Source organism: Nanorana parkeri, unplaced genomic scaffold, assembly GCF_000935625.1.
Source record: "Nanorana parkeri isolate BGI_ZX_2015 unplaced genomic scaffold, ASM93562v1 scaffold163, whole genome shotgun sequence".
In the NCBI taxonomy this organism is placed as follows: Eukaryota; Metazoa; Chordata; class Amphibia; order Anura; family Dicroglossidae; genus Nanorana; species Nanorana parkeri.
Window position 1 is genome coordinate 621,535 of NW_017306431.1, and position 7,352 is coordinate 628,886.

Genomic DNA, 7,352 nt, shown 5'->3' on the forward strand with positions numbered 1-7,352 from the left:
AAGAAAACATTGCAATGTAAGAGGGGGGGGGGGCTGCAAAGAAGAGCTTACAATCTAAAACATCTTTCAAGAAATCTTTTAATGAAAGCTTTTCTGGGACACAGAGGCCGCCGTTGCTGGTGCTAGTTGCTTGCCTGTCAGGCTGATCCCCCATAGTGGATGATCTAGAAGATGTATGCGGATAGGGACTTTCACATGTGGCCTGGAATGTGACAGAGGGTGAGCATAGGGGCCCATTCACACCAGGGCCATGCATTCATTGTATAGTTCCATACAAGTAACACACGGTACCGTGCAATGCACCTACCCTTGTGTTAACAGTGTGGGAGGTGCGTTGCTTCGCCAGTCATTTCATTGGCACCCCAATCGCACCTCCCGACTGCAATGCGATCAAATGTATCGCAATACCGTGCATTATACGGCATGATTGGGAAAAGTAGTGCATGCTAAAGGCAGGAATGGCAGCCCCCATATTTCTCCTATGGGAAGGTTAACTTAAACATTTAGCCATCCCTGCCCCCGAAAGGAGATTACGGCCTATAGTCTCTGCACACTCAGACACACACAATTGTGGAAGGCAATTAGCTTACCAGCAAGTTTTTGGCTTGTGGGAGGTAGATTACATGAACATACTAAGAACATGCAGACTCCATGCAGCACCAACCAAACCTCGGAGCCAAGCTGTTATAAAAAAAGTTCTTTCTGTCAATGATTTTTATATAAAGTAAATGGGAAGAACAGACAATTGCTTATGACAATATCCAGCTAGCATGTTCACAGCTGTTCCTCTATCATTACCAGCGAACATATGTCATACGGAGCATTTATTCTGTGGCTGATTTTTGCATGTTAAACAAGATGCTGATTTTGTCGCCTGATTGGGAAATAACAGTGGAAGGAATAAGTTGTTTCATGAACTGCCGCATGGCATTGTACATTTGTGCTGGCCATGTATGGATCGAATTGCGGCTGTTTCCTGCTAAATCAGCCAAAATTCCATTCACGAGTGGCTCTACCGGCACCAAACGGCTGATTTTTTTAATGTTGCGCAGACGGTGTTGCTGACAGAACTACCCACGGGCGCAGACTGTTAGATTTTAGAAGCCAGCAGGCGGGATTCCACCGTCCACGCTCCTTAGAGGGATGGGGGAACTGACTGAATTTTCTCATTCAGCTCATGGGTCTGAACAAGAAAAATGTTAAGGTGTATGGCCAGCTTCAGTTACTGTTATGCTGGGCATATGCGGGCAATTTCTGCAATCACGCTGCTGGCCACAGACAGCTCAAACTGCGGCTGATTCCCGGTGAACTGGCCAAGACTCAAGCTGTGGGGGGGGGGCGCATGTGTCCTATCAGATGCAATCACAGAGCCACTGTATTCAAGCAGCTGCGGGTGCCATGGCTGCTGAATACTAGGGATTCACCGATACCAATAGTATTATCGGTATCAGTGCCGATACCGAGTATTTGGGCGAGTAGTCGTACTCGCACAAGTGCTCCAATGCCTAGCCCGATACCTGGTAACTTCCGGTATAAGGAAGCAGGGCAGCGAATCATTACACGTTGCCCGGCTTCCTGATTGTCGTCACTTGGTGATGAGGGAGCATGGAGCCGGCTTCCCAGCTAATCAGGAAACCAGGCACCGTTTAATGATTGGTTGGGAAGCTGGCCAATCAGGAAGCTGGATGGCGAGTCATTACACGCCCCCTGGCTTCCTGATTAGCCAGAAAGCCGACTCCATGCTCCCTCATCACCTGGTGATGAGGGAGCATGGAGATGGCTAGTCGGGAAGCCGGGCGGCAAGTCTTTACACGCCGACTGGCTTCTTTAATGGGACTTCTGGTATCAGTATTCGGTATCGACGAGTACCGAAAAGTAAATATCGGCACTCGTACTTGATACCAAAAAAACGGTATCGGTGCATCCCTACTGAATACAATACCTGGCAGTGGAGATACCTTCATCCATGCTGCTAGCGTGGATAGGGGAGTCAGTTGATTTTCTCTTGTTCAGCCCACAGACTGATCGAGAGATATTCAAGCTGTCTATGGCGGCCTTTAGGTCTCATTCACATGGGCATGCACATCGTTATGGGTGTGCATGCCCATGCAGAGACCATCTCCAGCAAGGGACAGGTACACTGTGTAATTGCATGAAGCCACCTATATATTCCTATGGGAGGACGCAGGTGCCCGCATTTGTGAACACACTGTCCCTTCTGGGAGCAGGTCTCTGCATGGGCGTGCACGACATATGGATGTGCACGCCCATGTGAGTGAGCCCTTAGGCTGGGTCCACGCAGATGATTTTTGCTAACGCAACCACGCGATTTATCGGTTGCACGTAGTAGTAATTGTGAAAGTATAAAGAAACAAATTGCGTGCTGACCGCCTTTGGCAGATGCGCCCAAGTGGTAATAGGGTGGCTTAGTGTGCTGTGCCAGGAAATAGGGGTCCCGATGCAGCGAGGTTTTCTTAATAGGGTCTTTTATTTAAATGATTAAAACACCAAAAACACGTTTCGTGAGTCCAAGTCACTTCCTCAGATATTTATTTATTATTGGTATTTATATAGCGCCGACTATTTACACAGCGCTTTATACGGTGGACATTTCAGCAGCTGGGCATGCAGTCCGCAGCGAGAAGGAGTAGCGATCGATTGCTTACATTTGCAGCATTGTGCTTTCATTAATCGATACAATGTCCTACACTGCATTGTCCCCTTTCTGTAACAATTGTTAGCCAATGGCGATCGCTTGATCACACGCTATGAGCGGAAACCTGCCGTGTCTACGTGTCTTTAAAGTGACAAAAATATCTGCATAGGAAACATTTACACAATTCCGAGAATGTGGTTACAGAGTTGCATCATGCAGGCTCGTGCAAAAGTTTTTTTTCGGCACTGTAATGACCGGTCTAAGCAGAACAATGCATATTAGGAGAAGGCAAGCTAGAGATAAAGCTGGCTATCAAGGTATAATCTGGTTATCAGGGTGTGAGCACAGCAGCCTCCCCCCCCCCTGTGTGTGGTCAGCCCTCTGTGTGATCACATACTACAATAATGAGGGGAACTCCCTATAATGAACAACTGTTCTTTGAAGAGTCATCACTCTGGGAGCCAATGGGAAAGCAGATCTGTTACCAGGCAGATCTAAGAAGTTGGGGCAGTGACTGCAGAAGTTTTCAGCAAACAGGCTTAGCAAAAGGTTACACATAGGCAGAATAGTTCAGATGTTAATTTGTTTTCTCTTTACACAATGAGATCCTTATGACCAGGGCTAAGGTGTGTGCAAAGGTGTTTGTGTTGAAAAAGGGGGGTTATGCAAAGCCTGATTTGTTTTATTCGGACCAGGAAACTATTTACTTGATTTCCCGACCGAATGAAAACTTTATATTTCTGTGCTGTTGAAATGCGGTTCAATCGTCTAAAAGAATGCGGCGCAAAAATATTTTTTTGTCATCAAATATTTTCAGATCTCATGCAAGGAAATACCTTTAAAATGTGAAAAATGTGAATTCAGTTGAAGCAAAAGGGTCATATATTTTTTGGGGAGACCTTTTGCATTTTAGCCATCCAATGTAGCCCAATAAAGTGTGCGTTACGTTAAGGAAGCCCGTTCATAATGTCAACACACACAAAAGACTCACATGACCCTTTTTTTTGTGTTAAATGTGCTGCGGTGCATTTTGTGTTGCACTCTATTTAGACAATGTGTTGGGGTGCAGTTTACAATATGAGGCGGTGCCATTTGTGTTGCACTCTATTTAGACAATGTGTTGGGGTGCAGTTTACAATGTGCTGCGGTGCCATTTGTGTTGCACTCTATTGTACAATGCGCTGGAGTATAGTTCACAATGTGCTGCGGTGCATTTTGTGTTGCACTCTATTATACAACGTGTTGGAGTGTAATTTACAAAGTGCTGCAGTGCCATTTGTGTTGCACTCTATTGTACAATGTGTTGGGGTGCAGTTTACAAAGTGCTGCAGTGAATTTTGTGTTGCATTCTATTGTATAATGTGTTGGAGTGCAGTTCACATTGTGCTGCGGTGCATTTTGTGTTGCACTGTACTGAAATGTGCTGGGGTGCCGTTCACAATGTGCAGAGTGCACTCCAATCAGTTATAATAGAATGCCTTGTGTAATGGCCGCCAACCCATCGGCATCCGCAGGGTTGGCGGCATATTTCACAATGAATGGCACCATAATGCACTGCACATAGAGCGGTTGTGTTGCTGTGTGTTTTGGTAACATGCATTGCCACAATGCACAAGTGTGAATGGGCCCTAAATCTTTACTAAAAAAGTGCCTGCTTACCACTTGCATTAGAAAAGGCATTTATAAGGACTCATACACAAGGCCGCCTGGGACCAAACAACACAAATTTAGGGCATATTTTCCCAGCCGGGAACCCCAGGTACTTCGTACAGCCGCCCATAGAAACCAATGGTTAAAATATGCTGGATTTGTGCAAATGTGCACGGACGCACAACCCTGAATGCAGACTATCTGGCGGCTCCAGCAGTTTCCCATGTGCACACTGAGCACAAGGAGTCTCTCGCTCGGCACCGCTGCCATTCAGAGGACGCCCTGTATTTTTTTCAGTGAATATGAGGTGTTCTCTGAATGGACGAGGTCGGGAGGAGGGGAGGATGATGTCTCAATCTACACCTCATCCAATCAGAAAACACCTTCTAATTCAATTTTAAAAATACGGGGCGTTCGCTGAATAGCAGCTGTACTGAGCAAGCGACTCCCTGTGCTCTGTGTTCCAGAGGGGAAGATGCTGGAGCCGCAGCCGGAAGACCACAGCCATTACTGGAGATCAGCTATTATTATACAGGATTTATATGGCGCCAACAGTTTGCGCAGCGCTTTACAATATAGGGCAGACATTTCAATCACAATACAATTCAAGACAAGATGGTAAGGAGGGCCCTGCCTATGGATATTTACATTGAGCTAAGCTGGACCAATGCAAGTCTCCATAGAAGATCATTCTCAGAGTTCCACTTTAACCTAAATGTGCAAATAAGTTTAAAAAGGTGGACTACTGGACTGCAGCCCCCATATCTGCCGTCTCTTACCCCACAGAAGTATGGAGCCATATAGCTCCATAAGCACAAGCACTTACTTAACTGTATTCCATCTGCTGGCTCTGACACTATATCATTTTTCTTGCTGCCTCTGTTAGGATGACAGCGGCCTAGATGCACCGGGTTTGACTCCCAGAGGACAATGCATGCTGGGATTTGTAGTCTTACCCCAGCTTGAGCCCCAAGGTTACCTACGCTTCTATTTTAGTCTTTCTTGCACTTTAAAAGCTCAGCTCTCGAAAAACAGGAGTCGCGGCACTTCCCTTTAAATTTCCTTTGAACACCCACTTTATGGTACCACCATTGTACAAGGATAAAATAATTAAAGAGTGAACTATTCACTGCAGGTGTATAGCAGCCTCTCTGGCGTGTCAGACGAGTCTTCTTCCTGCTTTGTGGCAGGATTCTTACCGAGGGTTTGGCCATGCTATGTGCTGCAGGCACTGACCTTGGATTATAACTCGTCTTGCTGCGACTTGCTGCCCTTAGGTTCTCCTGTCTTAATGCTGCTTTTTCAGCAATGTGCCGACCTTGGTCATACCTTCTTTAGGTGCTGCGTGTGGCATGCTGACAGCCTCTGGTTTTGCCTGTTTTAAAGGGGTTCTAAAGTCCCATCATATCCTCTCCTGTTATAACATCAGCATTGTAATAGGAATGCATATTAGAGTTGTTTTTGATAATTTAGACAGTAAGCTCTCAGGGGCAGGGCCCTCCTTACCATCTTGTCTTGAATTGTATTGTAATTCTAATGTCTCCCTTATATTGTAAAGCGCTGAGCAAACTGTTGGCGCTATATAAATACTATGTAATAATAATAATGCAATCAAACCTTACTTGAAAAAACCTTTTATGTAGTGAGTGCTGCCTTCCGTCTGCCCATCACTTCCAACAACTTCCTGGATCCCCAGTGTGCTTTGCGTCTCTTTCCCTGCTGCTTGGTGTGATGCAATCTCCATTTCTCAAGACTCCATAACCCATCATGCATTGCTTCCAGCAAGCAATGATGATGTTAAATTGCTCAGACGTTGAGTTTTAGTTCAGGCAGCCGGCTACACTACTATGTCATATATCGGTATGCCCAGTTGTATAACTACAGCCATAGCATCCCAGGTGGCTGCTTGGGGCCTGGGGGTGGAAGGGGGCCCCATTAAGTTGTTGAGGCAAATAAAACATAGAACCTGTGAAAATAACACAGTACTGATAACTCTAATCCCCTGTAAAGTCTGCAGGGTAGAGATGAGAGGGGTATTTGGGATCTTGGCATCATTACTCACAGCTCAGGGAGGGGTCGGCGTTTTATTTCAGTTTAGTTCCCCTTAAAACTGAACTCCAGGCACAGCAACTTTCATTTAAATATATTCACAGCAGGCTCCACCCACTACTGGCTGTCTGCAGGAGGGGGCAGAGACAAGACCAGTCACCCTGCACAAGGAGAGAGAGCAGTAGTGACCGGTCTTTATTACAGGAGGGGGCAGAGACAAGACCAGTCACCATGCACAAGGAGAGAGAGCAGCAGTGAGCGGTCTTTATTACAGGAAGTTCCAAGTGTCACACTGGATTACTGCACAGATCTGGAAGAAATGCACAAAGCTCACCAAGATTCAAGGAAGCATACACAGGACTCTTGTATTTAGACAATATTTGCTTATCCGGGAGTTCTGCTTTAAATAAGTGCAAGGTTCACTTTGAAGAAGGAGGGGCTTATTGGTAAAAAAAAAAAAAAAATCAGTAATCACGGCAGAAATCATTTCCAGGGACAAATCTGCAAAACCCGGGACTAACGTGGATATTCGCGCAAAAATGTAATAAGTTTGAGAAGGAGCGCTTGTTACTAAGTATACAGTCGGCACAGGCAGCGTCCAGTAATTGATGGTCCTGTGCAGTGTGGTCACCATTGCCTCTGCCATGAAGGTTTCACTATCCTAGTCATTACAGGAGCACGGAACATTCCACGCATTCCTTGCTGTGTCTCCACTGCTGGAACAAGTTCACATGGGCCCCCCCCCCCCATGTCACTTCCTGCGTCTTCCAATAGGTGGCAGCAGCCTGTACAGCATTCACATGGGAGAGCTGAACCATCCATGGGAAGAGCACACACACAGAGGAATGCACACAATGAAAGTCAGGCATACCTGTTCAAGGAACCATGCCACTTGACTCCTCGGCAGAAAATATCTCTGCCATTCAGACAGCTTGTTCAAATAAATAGAAAGACTGTGAACAGGAAAGATTTTAAAAACAGGATGTCTTGCTGCACT